Here is a 14,308-nt window from a genome sequence, read left to right on the forward strand (position 1 = left end):
ATCACCTTTGTTGCATAGTGAAAGTTTACTTTGTGAACATACTGTGTTTTTATTCTGACACTCTCTCTCTTTTACTATCTTATTTCTCTCTCATACTCTGGATTGTACATTATGTTTTACTTGCACATCTATTATTTCTACGAAGTAAAGCCGCGTGTCCACTTGCAGATAGTGGAACGACTGTACGATACAACATCCTAATCGTACAGTCTTTCTTCATCCCCAGCAGTGCCTACACTAAATATGTTATTCATCCCTGAATATGGCCAATCTGTTGTTATCAGCAGATTGACCGGCATGTTCAGGTAATGACTGATGTCGGAAACGACCAGCGGGAGCACGCATCGCTGGTCGTTTCCGACATTAAACTACCCGATTTAGGCACAAAAAATGAGGACCGATTGAATGATTACGATGTCATAATTGTTCAATCACTCATTTATATCTGCAAGTGGATAGGCGGCATAACTAAGCAGAGCAGTGCTTTTGGCCTACTATATGTCTGTTATGTGTAACGATGTGTCTTACTTCATAGTGTTGTAGTAAACAAGCTGCACCTTTGAAAACAAACAATACATTGTTCTACTGTATATAATTCTACTTAACCCTACAATTGTCTCTTAATGCGATTTAAGATTAAATATACAATTATTGTTCAAGAGGATATTATTTTCTTTACTATATTTTTTTTTCACGTGACTTCATTTATTATCACCACAGCTATAAATTGCATTGTGTGGATGGCATATGATTTGATGAGAAAGAACTACAGTCTATTGGCAACAAAGAAAAAGAATATAAAAAAATATACTTTACTGATCATCTTTAACTTGCAGGGTGGCACCATTGTACAATGCAACTGCCTCGCTTGTACTGCGACTTTCTTGCACGCTCCCAACGACTATGGAAAGGTCATATATAGAACTGATGCGGCTCCATCACTAGGTTCTGACACCTTTTCACCGACCCTCGTTTTTTCTGTTAGGGTAAGTTTACCAAATTATTCTTCTCTGTAGTTTAATCAAATTTCAACTTGAAGAAGACAGTGGGATTAACTATTAACATTCTGGAGAATAGAGGTCGTCTATTTTGTTCTACAAAAAAATCTTGTAAAATTGGGATGAAGTCTGAAAGGGGTCAAAATGCACAAAAAAGTATTAACATATCTCCTGCTATAAACTAGCATGGTCACAGAAAGCCCCCAGAATTAGGGGTTTAATAATCACTTGAATTACTGTTGGTAAAAATATTCAAATCCCTTGCTCTTTACCTATCTATGCAGCCTTAATTATTTTTATAGCAGGTTCATGGGAATTATCTTCTGTTTTAGGAGACATTTTATTGTTTACAGTATTATTCAATAAAATATGCATTGACTCTATTACCACATAATACATACCTTTGACATAATCATTTCATATTACAATTTTAATCACCTTTATTGCACCTAGAGCGTACAGTTAAATCATAATAAATGCTCAATGGATAGAATATAAATTATTAGAGATTACACTATTCCTAAACAATTGTTCTTTAGTTTATAAGGTTTATATTGAGTTCTTCTCTAGTACAGTGTTTATGTATTAGTTTTATACTGTATAACATTCAGTCATGAGTGCACTCAAGCAGGCATATGCACTCAAGAAGAGTTAATTGGTCTCTACAGACAAGTACCTTTTAATATGATATTCATAAAATTATTTGGGTGCAAGGAATAAAAAGTACTAGAATATACTGTCATCATTTTCACAGAGTTTGTGTCTGTATTCTGGACCTGATTCAGAGTTGGGAATAGAGAGAGAAATCTCTCTCAACTGATCATCTTGGTGAAACCATGCTGCACTGCAGGTGGGGCAGATTTAAAATGTGCAGAGAGATTTAGATTTGGGAGGGAGGTGTCCAAACTGACATCTAATTTGTAGAGTAATAATAAAGCTGTGCAGTATTTGTGGGCTGCATGTAAAAGCTGACAGTATTTACCCTACATGCAAAAAAAAAAATATGTATTTACACCCCTTGCATTGCAAAATGGTTTGTCCAGGTACTCAGTTACGTGCTATCTCTCTCTCTATTCCCAACTCTGAATCAGGCCCTCTGTCTGTCTGATTATATAAATTGTTAATTATATCTCCTTTGTGTTCAGAAAACACCTATCAAGCGTAATAGAAAAAGAAACCAAAAATTATATTTTTCGTGCTATATATATAATTTATTAGCTATGCTCAAATTATACAACACAACATGATTTTACTTTCAAAACAGCTAGTATGTATTACACAAAAATGAACAGAGGGTAAAGTGTTAGATGGATAGATAATGATGCCTTATCTGGGGTGTCAAACTTGCGATGTGACACTGAGCACAGCAGTGTAAACACATATCCATGATTGCTAAAAGCAAGGTGTTTATTGTGGGTTACAAAACTTTGCCAATCTAAAAATGTTATCAACCAGAATCATACTGTTTTGCTTTTTTTTGGATGTTTAGGCATAATTTGTAATAACGTAATCTATTTCATATGACCTATAGTTTTCAAAATGTACATTTTGAACAATCCACATATGAAGATACTGTAGGGTTTATAGTGTATTATAAAGAAGAATGCTGGAGAGGACAGAATAATAAGTCTCCCTGCTTACTGAAGTTATAAACTCTTTCTTCTGGTGAAGCCTGACTTATTCATGTCATGCATACTTTACTCTCCCCACAGCAGTAATATTTCAGTCATTGCGCTTAACGTGAGAGCCATTCCCAAAACAGCTTATTATTTGTCAGTTTATCTTCAGGCTTTTCTCTTGGTTTCCTATTATTTTGCAATATTTTTATCTCTATGACAGTTTCATCCAAAAGAAAATCCTATTTTTAATGTGATGAGGAAAGATACATTTACTTAATTGATGTAATATGCAAGTGTATTAAACTGAGTGTTTTACAGCTCTAGTCCATGTGTGTTAGCTGCTATTGGACTAATAGGAAACCTGCTATAGCCTGTATAGAGATTATGTTTTTTAAATTGCAATAACATGAGACAATGTGATATTTGTCATATGCTGTAAGAAGACGCACAGAGATGCTCTTTTTTCTTATTTTTTTTCTTCAAGCTGCTATTTTTGAAATATAGTTTTCTAAGTCATATGACCCCAAGTAATAAACATACAACCCCAGGACTCCTTCCCTTAGGCGGGATGATCTGAAGATGATGAATGCTCCTCCAGTCAAGCTACGAGAATAATTTATTTTCAGAGCTTGCTCAATTTAGCTCCCCATATTAGTGCATGGGGACTGCGGGACAGGTTGGGGCTGAAAGGTAAGTAGGAGGAATATGTGATATCTCCTGCATTACCTTTATAATGATTAGCTCCGGTCCTTAATTTCTACAAAAGCAGGTGAAAATATTAATCTCACCTGCTTTTGTAGAAATCAAGTGATCATGAATGGACCCCTTAATAACAGATGTGTAGTGCAATGGTGAATAAGCTTACTGCTTTACAAAATGTCTATGTGAGTTAGTAGCTTTTAATAGTCATCTATAGGTTGTTGGATAAAAGTATAATCAGGCAATCAGACAACAAAAATATGAATAAGTACAATCTTATATATAACATTGGCCTGTTTGTTTGATTGTCTGTCTGTCTGTCCCTTTCTGACACAACTGCACTGATTGGAATAATACCAAAGTGAGGTGGATCCTGGCCAGGTTTTAGGGGGCTAGGGTGCCGGTCGGATCTACCATTGGTGTATATTGTCAGAATTTTGAGCCTTCAACTGAATAAATTTGGATGAAAACTTCACAGAGTGGTAACATTGGATCCCAGAAGGCATACTAGTGGTTAAGGTCCCAGTCGCACCTCCGTTGGTGTAAACTGGGCAAAACTTTGACCCAGGGTACCTATTCTGGGCCTTCCACTGGATGGATTTGGATGAAAACTTCACAGAGTGGTAACTTTGGATCCCAGAAGATATAATAGGGGTTTGAGGTCCCGGTCGGACCTTCTGTTTGTGTATGCTGGGCAGAACTTTAACCCGGTGATGCTGGGCAGAACTTTGACCTAGGGAGCCTATTATAGGCCTTTCACTGGATGGATTTGGATGAAAATTTTACATAGGGGTGGTAGTTTGACTAATGAATTGGTTGGGGCTCCCGTCGGACCTCACGGCGGAGTACACTGGGCAGAACTTTGACCCAGGGAGCCTGTTATAGGCCTTCCACTGGGTGGATTTGGACAACATCATATAATTTGGACTTTAAATTTCCCAGAGTGGTAACATCTGATTTTAGAAGACATACGGGTCTAGAGGCCCCGGTTGGACCTCCTGTTGGTGTACACTGGGCAGAAATTTGACTCAGGAAGCCAGTTCTAGGCCTTCCACAGGATGGATTTGGATTAAAACTTCACAGAGGGGTGGCAATTGGTCTGGGATGCCTAACGGAATACTTGTGGTCCCAGATGGACCTCACGGCAGCATGTGCTGGGCAGAACTTTGACCCAGGGAGCCTGTTCTGGGACTTCCACTGGATAGATTTGGACAACATCACATAATAAAACTTAATAACTTGAATATTCATCCCGTGCAATGTTGGCTACAGTCTCTCTGCAAAAGTATGCTAATGATTGCAAGCACAATGCCGTCGCAGCCAAACATAAGAACACCCACTTTACCTTACACACATCCATAATACTTTGCAAGTCTATGAAACCATATAACATTGAGTACAATTGGAGACTCACACACATTTGCACAAGGCCGGACCTTACTCAGGAATTGCTAACCTCATCGCACGCAGTGAAAGCCCCAGCTGCGTATGGCATCGCAGTGGCTAATTCATGCATGCCCCTGTATTGGCGTTCAAATGCACTGGCATACCTGCATTTTGCTGACCACCACCCCCAAACGGTCACTACCTGTCAATTATTCTGCAAAGGGTCTGCATAGTCACTACGATCACAGTCCCAATTGAAGCAGAGTGTTTGCATACTGCAATGCATACGCATGCGTAGAACGAAAAAATTGGGCGATTGTGTGCGTAATCGCAGTTGCAATCGGTAATGAATCAGTCCCTAAGTGCGACCATTAAAACATAAATTGATCCCAAATAACTGTGTTCTTTAGAATAAAGTAAATTGGCTTATCTGATGGCACTTTCTCAGATGTTCATGGCTAAGATGTGTGTCACCCTTAACTAAGTTGAAAAAATAAATGCACTGGGTTTCCTTCCATGTTATTTCTTATGCTTGGAGATATTTTAGAAGATTTATTTGGTTTCCTTTTTGGATTACTGATCCAACATTTGATGCTGAAATTCTCATGGATGTTTAAGTAGATTGAGTCTGGAGGCATATTCTGATGTGGGTACATACTGTCTAATAAATATCTTTAAAATTGTGTATATATATATATATATATATATATATTTACTATGTAGACAAACTTAATTATAGACACTACAGCAAATAGATCAACAAGATTTTATTGATATCAGTACTTGGTAGGTCCACCATGTGTAGTGATTACTGCAGACACCCTACTTGACAAACTGTCCACAAGTTCATGAACAACAGCAGGTGGTATGTTTTGCCTTTCTGCCTTATTTACAGTGACCAACTGTGACACTGAAGAAAGTCAAGATGGCCTAGAATGCACCCGTCATCCCAATTCATCCCAGAGGATCTCAATGGTGTTAGGATCTGGACACTGAGCTGGCCAGTCCATCCAGGTTACCTAATTTTCTGTATAAAAGTCCAGTGTCACCCTTGAAACATGACAGGTCGCATGATAAAAACATGCATTGTTGCCATAGAACTGCAAGTGCATGGGCCTCCATACGAAGTGTTCATTAGTGGCCATTTGTAACTTGTGCGCAATGGTATGCATGGTATGCTTTTCAGTTGCATGGGGGTGTCCATTCACTTTTGTCTATATGTATACAGTATATAGATCAGTCATGGATAAAAGCTGCGGCCACTGCCTCGTAACATTTTGCATGCTGATTCAGAGACTCAGTTGCACACAGATATACTGTACCAGTGTTGCATATCATAGTCTTCTGGTGTATCCTAGTCTCATCTTAGACACATTTGAAACATTTTCAGCAAAATAGATGCCCTGCGCTAGCAGAGTCAAACAGGACAAGGTCGTGAAAGAGGTTGTTTGGAGCTACTGCAGCAAAGATCAGTGAGTATATATAACCTGGGCGCCTCCTAGTGCAATAGCAAATGAACACCACCAATAGTGTGTGAGTAAACAAAAGGTGGACCCATACCAGAGTAAATAATTTTAAGGCTTATCTGATTATTCAGAAAAGTATTTCACACAAGGTTCCAGCTAAACAATGTTCATATTTATTCAGACTCAATAAAACATGAAAAACAGACATACATGGTGTAATCCAATTTACAATATATCTCAAACCAGTAGCATAAATTGCCCATACATTGTAAAATATAAAAAATTGCTTCTCTGAATACAGCAACTTTAACCCAACGCGTTTCGTCAGAATGGAACAGAGGGCCCGATTCAGACCTGCGCGCTAGGATGCGTTCACACGCAGCCTGCCGATGTTTGCATTCTGCACATGCGTACGCATCGCAATGAGCATAGCTACCTCGCTAGCATGAGTGATAGGAGAAGCTGTTTATGGATGGTGACAGGGGTTGGTTGCTGGAAACGGAGGAGTGGTGGTGTGAACACAGGCATGCCTGAGCATTTTAACTCCATTCCAGGGGCAAGCATAATTAAGACGCAGTGTCACAGTACATGTCACTTGGCTGAATTTCACACTGAAGTGATTGTGGTAGGGTATGGTCAACCACAAGTGCTGCGTATGCATCCGATGGTACTCAATGGTACCGATGGTTGCATACACTTCCTGGAGCTGACGTGCATTAATGGTCATCTTAATACAGGCTAGTGGGCATCTAAATACACACCAGGATCCCATGCAAAGACATAGTGGGCGTACTAATGCCTTGATGAGTGATCTTGGGATTTGCATATGCTGGCTGCGTGCTAACCCATCTAGCGAGCAGGTCTGAATCGAGTCCAGTGTCTCATCCCTCAGATTTCCTCAGGGGTAATGTGTGTCCTATTTCACAGACCAAACATATATAGGGCTGCATATTAACTTAACTATTTGATAAAGAGAAAACCAAGATGGCTGAAACCAGAGTTCCTCTAATGTGAAAAGGGTATATCCTTTATGTACATATCATATAGATGCCTCAGGAAAAGTGTATGGAGGTAACATTCAGTTGGCTTCTAAGATAGAATAGAAAGCCTGATGTGTAATCTAAATATCCAAGTCTATATAACAGCAAAAATGTTATTTTTAAATGCATTTACAGTAAGTAAACATGACGTAACCGGAAGTGACACAATGCCTCACTTCTGGTTGCGTGGCACAGAGCAACCTGGAAGTTGGTGTGATGCCATCGATGTGTAAAAGCATCCCGTTACATCCCAACCAGCTTCTAGGTTCCTAGTACCTTCTGTATTAACAAGTATAAAACAAAGAAAGCCTAGGTGCTTTGTGAGTTAAAAAATCAGGCACACCCTGATTCAATAAAGCTGAAGGGGTAGTCAGTCCCAGAGCAAAAGGAAAAGAAACAATGTGTGTAAAGCAGCTTCTGAATCAGGGAGTGGATACAATTGACATGTTCACAAATAAATTTTTTTGAATAAAAAACAAATATTTATTGTTACAAGATAATAATTAGGAAATATACAGTAAATACTACAATGCATTAAGAGTATCAAAACAATGAATATGCACTGCTGATATTTTATATACCTTCTGTAGTAACAGTTAACCACCAAAACAATGGCCGCCAAACCAGAAGTGGACAAAAAGGGCAAATACTGTAGAAACCGGAATATATATTAAAAGCAATTTGTATTACAAGTGCAGATATATCTCATTTTGAAGCATAGGACACATAAATTCAGAAATTAAAACAATTTCATAAAAATATAGCAAAAATGGTAATTAAAAAAAGTATTTTTTATAGGATATATTGTATGAAATAGAACTGTGCTCATAAAATGTCAGTAAAAGACAGCACAGGACCATCTGAAGATATGTAAATAACTGATAAGATCATTTGGCAGCGGTAGGGTTAGAGATGTTTAGTTTCTACAAATTCAGTGCTAAAAGCTAAGGGGTCAATTTAGTTAGATGCAACTTAGTTAAGTCTGTGAGTAATTCAAGTCTGCGAGTAACTATGGCTATATGCCGTACTTACGGTACCGCAGAATTAGCAGATTTTTGTTGGTAGCTCCATCGGGCAGTGTAAAAAATCCATGAATACGGGACTAAATCGGGCCACCACAGGGGGCGAGTTGAGGGGCCATTGGTGGCAATGCCACACCATTACAATTGCAGATCACTCCCCTCGCATCTAATTAAACTGACCCCTAAATGTCTTACAATTCCACTTCACTTTATTTTCAATAAAGCCTTGCTCCTGGCTAAAAATGATCTCTATATTGGACTTTGTATTGTTATTCTATGCATTTGATAGGGATCTCAACAGTCAGAATGCCGACAGCCACAATACTGAAAATGGAATCCTGACTGTCAGATTCCCAACAGATTAAGGGTCAGGGGAAGTCTTAGGGCTAGGGTTAGGGGATGGTTAGGGTTATCACTAGGGGGAGGGCTGCAGGAATGAAGGTTAGGCTGTGGGACAGGAGGGTTAGGGTTAAAGGGTGGTTTAGGGTAAGGGTTATAATACTTCCAAAAATCTGTTGGGATTCCGACTGCCAGGATCCCATACCCAACCCATTTGATAAACTGTACCAGGTAGTCAGCTGTTTGGAAGGTTCATATTATAGATAGTAGTAATAATTTTTAACCCTGGAAAGAGGTAATCATATACTGTCTATCAGGTGTGATTTGTTTTTATTTTATTTTTTGGGGGGGAGAAGAAATATACAGGGAACCCAGTTGACAAATGACAGGCATATGGCTAGAGATGGCTATGTCAGTAGCTGCTACCTGGTGGTGGAACAAATAATGATTTCAACTGTCAAAATTTGTCTTTAACATACAGTTTGCAGCTAGTGCGGAAGTGTTTAGTGAATATTGTTCATTCTGATTTTTACGAATCAGAAGGACACATTTTTATATAACATGGATAAACCAATCATTGTACCCAGCAGGTGCTAGTTTATTTTAGAAGAACATTTTCTTTACTTGTTGTTTTTATTTGTTTTGTTTTACATTAAATATTTCCATGCTACTGCTGACCTATTTGGCATACATAAAGGCCCTCATTCAGAGGTGGTCGCAAGAAGCGATCGCTCTCTCTGAATGAGGGCGGCCGCTTAATTTTTGAAGTGCGGCCTCCTGGTCGGTAGGTAAGCTGTGGGTTACCACCCACAGCTTAACGATCGACCAGGTTGATGGTCACGATGGTGATCACCATAGTAACCATCAGGGCTTGCGACGAGACCCTAAGGTTGGGTCTTGGCAACCGCAAGCCCCAGGGAGCTTTCTGCTCTGATGGAGCAGGAAGCTCCCCACTGACATCACTGCTGATGTCAATGCGGCCGCCCACAAAATGGTAGGCATTCCTTAAGGAACGCCTCCATTTTGGAAATCACCCCCCCGGCCCGCCTGCATAACGGAGCGAGCTGTCGAGCCCCTTTTGTAGCGATCTCAGGAGCGAGAGAGTTTCTCTCTCGCTCTTGGGTTTGCCGCGCAGTGCAGCCGCTGCGTGTGTGCAGGTCTTCCCATCGACCCAGTTGCGAGCACATCGGTGCTTGCGACCGGGTCTGAATGAGACCCAAAGTGAACAGTAACCATCGAACAACAACTGCATGGTTAAACAAATTATTGCAGACAAGGGGTCTGATTCAGAGATGGACGCTATTAGCATGGCTGCTATTAGTATGGCTGCTGCATCTTTGGATGTTGCAGCAATGCTAACATAAGCTAATGCAGCAGGAGGCGTCTGAGGAGAAAAGAAACCTCCTGACAGCATTGCAGATCAGATTGCTGCATCCAAATATGCAGATACCATTAGACATCTTTATAACCCTGAGATTACTTAGATTGGTTCTTGCAGCTCCATTGCAGAGACCAGGAAATCTGTGTTGGAAGATGCAGACCCTGACACTCCCAAAAAATGGGAGTATCACATCCCCGTTTCCGGCACTGCCCCACCTCATCCTCAAACCGCCACTGCCTGTCATTCAGGCTGCGGCTCAGGGGGCACTGCATGCAACAGCGCTGGACCTGTTCTGAACATGCTCAGACCACCCCACCTTCGGAGATGTACGCAAACCATTGTGTTTGTGTACATCTCAGAATGAGGCCCAAGGTTAGTGGAAGAAAAAAGTTGATCCTGCTTTGAGATAGTATATGACATATTGTGTATTTTTGAATTTGGATAACTAGACTGTGACATGTGGCATTGACATCACACAATCACACCCTGTGAAAATTGTTGAATGCTGTGATCAATATCTGTGCTCAAGCTGTTAGCAACTTTAACTCAAATTTTACAGCTCATTAATACCTTAACCCTTCTTCTAAATGTGTTTTTTATTCCTTCTACATGTCTTTATTATAATTCTTCATTAGACATTCGGCTTAACTATGTTGTACGTGTTACAACATCATAAGGCAATGACAAGCTTTCTCCAATTTCTTTTTGTGAAAAATGATAACATGAATAAGCTGAACAGGTATAAGCTAGAGATAAGGAAGATGTGAAGGTGAAAAAGACAAAAAATGCCTTGATAAGTAGACAGGATTGATGAGACAAATAGATGGAAAGTATGTTGGCTAAAATACATTATTTTTCTTCTTCTTAGTTTTTATTTTCTGCTCTAGTTTGTCAGCCTAGTCCAGATTGCAAAACAAATCAGATGGAAGATAATGTAATACCATAAATACGAATGACAACCAGCAATGCTACAGAGGGAATCTGTTATCAAACATTTTACACATGGGATAATTATAAGCCTGGGTTAAGCATGAGCACTGAAGCAGGTAGGGTCAAGATATTTTTCCCAGTGATCCCTTAACTCTTGGTGCATCTGTAATCCAAAAATAAATTAACATATTTCTATCAAGTAAAGTTTTATTAGTTTGTTTTTAAAAAAAAAAAAATATATATATATATATATATATGTTAGAATGAATTATTCTCACAAACTAGGGGTCCATTCGTCATCCCTTAATGGCCTGTAACACATGCGGAAAAGCTAGTTTCTGCATATTTAAGTTAATGGCCCATTCATCAACAGGGGACCGATAGCACCACCTGATATCCGGCAAACTCCAAAAACTAAAAGTTTTCACAGTTTGCTTGTGAGAACAAACACCATCTTCAGATGGCACTTGTTGTCTGTGCCCCATTACTTCCTATGGGAAGCGGATCCCTCCATCTCCTCCTCACTGACTCCCCGGTGACTTTGCGCATACGTGACCTCAGGTCACACATGTGTAGAAGCTGGCAACAGGGACAGGTAAGCAACACTGCTATAGAAATAGCAGTGTTAGTCATCGTGGGGACAGATGCTTTTTGGATTAGCTGTCCCCGCACCAGAGCAATACTGAATTGCTCTGGTAACAAGTATGCCCAGCGGCAAGGTGAGTACTTCATAATGATGAATAGATCCATTAGTTATATTTGCCATATTTTTGTTTAAACTATTAGAAAGTTTGGTGAAACTGTACTGTTACTCTTTTTTTTCTATACTTCTGTTCAGAAATATAAAGTGAAATCTCTTAGGGGTCTATTTACTAAGCTGTGTTAGGAGATAAAGTGAACGGAGGTAAGGTACCAGCCAAGCAGCTCCTAACTGCCATCTCACAGGCTTTGTTTGAAAAATGACAGTTAGGAGCTGATTGGCTGGTACCTTATTTCAGTTCACTTTATCTCCTAATACAGCTTAGTAAATAGACCCCTTAATTACTTAGGCCCTGAATACATTAACACCTGAAGTTTACCGAAAAAAATACAATAGGGGGTAAATTTACTAAGGTGAGAGTGTTTAGAAATGGAGATGTTGCCCATAGCAATCAATCAGATTCTACTTAACATTTAACTAGCACCTTCTAGAAGAAAATAGCTAGAATCTGATTGGTTGTTATGGGCAACATTTCCACTTCTAAAAACTCTCACTTTAGTAAATTTACCTCTAGGTGTTTATATATAAAATATTTATATAAAATTTGTATAAAATGCTGCAAACACCCAAGTGTATCTGTGGCTATGCACCTACTAAAAATAAAAAGGTTGTCCAATTTACAGTATGTACTCCCACTTATCTTGTAACAACAATGTAATGAGTTGGTGCTGCGCTATTTAATATGGACAATACACCAAAGTTGATTCACCATGAAACCAAAAAACACTGGTTTGTGTACAAAAGTAGATATAGTTTAATGCTACAATTCATCAAATAAATATATTTAGCAATTAATCACAGCAATAATATACATTCAAAAAATCCAATTAATTAAAAATATATTAGAAGAGATGCAGAAAAAAATACAGAAAAATTACATATACTTGTATGTCTGGTTTCCAAAAAGGTCCCAAGGTGACCACATGTGACCTTTGAATTGTAAGGAGATATTCCAATTATACTATTATATCAAACCATGAACTCAAAATAAGATATTTGAAAAATTAAATATTGTATCAAATGTATCATATTCTTCTCTGAGTTAACTTTTTGGACTTAATCACAGTTGGTAATTAGCTTATAATTGGATTCTCCAATGGTTCCAATTAACCCCTTGTATTCTGTATTTCAGTGAAATAGAGGTTTGAGGGAGCGTCTGCAGCTGCACCAAATATATTATTCATGCGCTTTGTAAATGCAGTGAGAGTTCATCATCAGCAGTTGTTACTGAACCTTACTGAGAGCTGCTTCCACTGGTGGATAAATCACTTTACCATCGGAGCCACCTGCCGCTGCACTCACTGTTTCTCCGTTCCAGCAACACCATGTAAAACCAAGTGGAGTGTGCTGAAAGCGAGATGTAGTTATGAGACTGGCAGCCAGTCTCAATACCGACAGGGGAATCCCAACAAGGGACTTAAGATAGGAGTCAAAATACAGACGTCTATCTTAATCCTGGGGCTGGAACGCCGAAGGACACCAGCCCAAACAAAGTAAGTCCGAGGCTCCCTTAGCATTAGCCGCGGGGAGGAGGGATAGGTTTAGGGAGCTCAGCGGGGTTAGGGTTAGGTTTTGGGGTTTGCTTAGGGTTAGGCACCCCTAGAGGGGAGGGTTAGGGTAGGCACCACTGGGTGGGGATAGGGTTAGACACTAAGGGGGAGGGTTAGGTTTAGGCACAAAGGAGGGGAGACTTAGGTTTAAGAATGGAGAGAGTTAGGGTAAGGGTGCGGGGTGGGGAGGTATATGGTTTGGCTACAAGAAAGGAGGGTTCGAGTTAGGGGGTGAAGGGTTAGTATACTTACCCGACCCCTGTCAGGATACCAACCATCGGCATGTCGCTTTCGTATCTGTATTCTTACAGGAGGCATCCTGACAGCTGGCATTATCCTGAATAAAGGTGCCAGTTGAGGGAGTCACCAGGGCCTTCATTCAGGCTCCTGCTAACCACACTTCGGCAGTTTCTATAGGTGTGGAAGTGTCCAAAAACCGGTTTATCCTCTTTCAAGTGTGAATAGGATAAAAAAGCCGATATTCTCTTACAGCTGCAGACACTCCTTCATCCCTCTATTTTACCAGAACAGAGCACACAGAGGGTTAATTGGAATCAAATTCACCTCGGAGATTAATAGGATACATTTGATATAATGTTTCATTTTTCAAATATCTAATTTTGAGCTCATGGTTTGATATAATAGTATAATTGTTGGATATATTATCTCCCTACATTTCCAAGGTCACATGGGGTCACCTGAGGACCTTTTTTTCGGAAACCAGATGTATGTTAGTTTCTGTATATTTTCTGCATCTCTTCTAATGTATTTTTAATTAATTGGATTTTTATGTATATTATTACTGTATTTAATTGCTAAACATATTTAGCATTAAACTATATCTACTTTTGTACACAAACCAGTGTCTTTTGGTTTCATGGTGAATTAGTTTTGGTGTATTGTCCATATTAAATAGTGCATCACCAACTCATTACACAGAAATATAAGGTGTTGGCAAACAGGTCAAAGCTGGATACAATGTGTAAAATAAAATGTAAAAAATAAAAAAATGAATAAATAGCATGGTGACTATATTATAAAACGATATGATGCATATTCCTTGTTACAAATGTACTTTAAAAATAAATGTATCATGACACATATAATAACAGGTATAT

At 39.2% G+C, this 14,308-nt stretch overlaps 1 long non-coding RNA gene across 1 annotated transcript in view; it reads left to right on the plus strand.

The window, feature by feature from the left end:
- Nucleotides 1-842: 842 nt before the first annotated feature.
- The window catches only part of LOC148538271 (uncharacterized), a 559,751-nt gene continuing 546,285 nt past the window's right edge, over nucleotides 843-14,308 (plus strand). Inside the window, exon 1 of the long non-coding RNA XR_015872581.1 lies at nucleotides 843-986. This is a non-coding gene — a long non-coding RNA (uncharacterized LOC148538271). The remainder of the gene's footprint in view (nucleotides 987-14,308) is intronic.

The sequence above is a fragment of the Taudactylus pleione genome, unplaced genomic scaffold (assembly GCF_031769625.1).
Source record: "Taudactylus pleione unplaced genomic scaffold, aTauple2 ptg000041l, whole genome shotgun sequence".
Taxonomy (NCBI): Eukaryota; Metazoa; Chordata; class Amphibia; order Anura; family Myobatrachidae; genus Taudactylus; species Taudactylus pleione.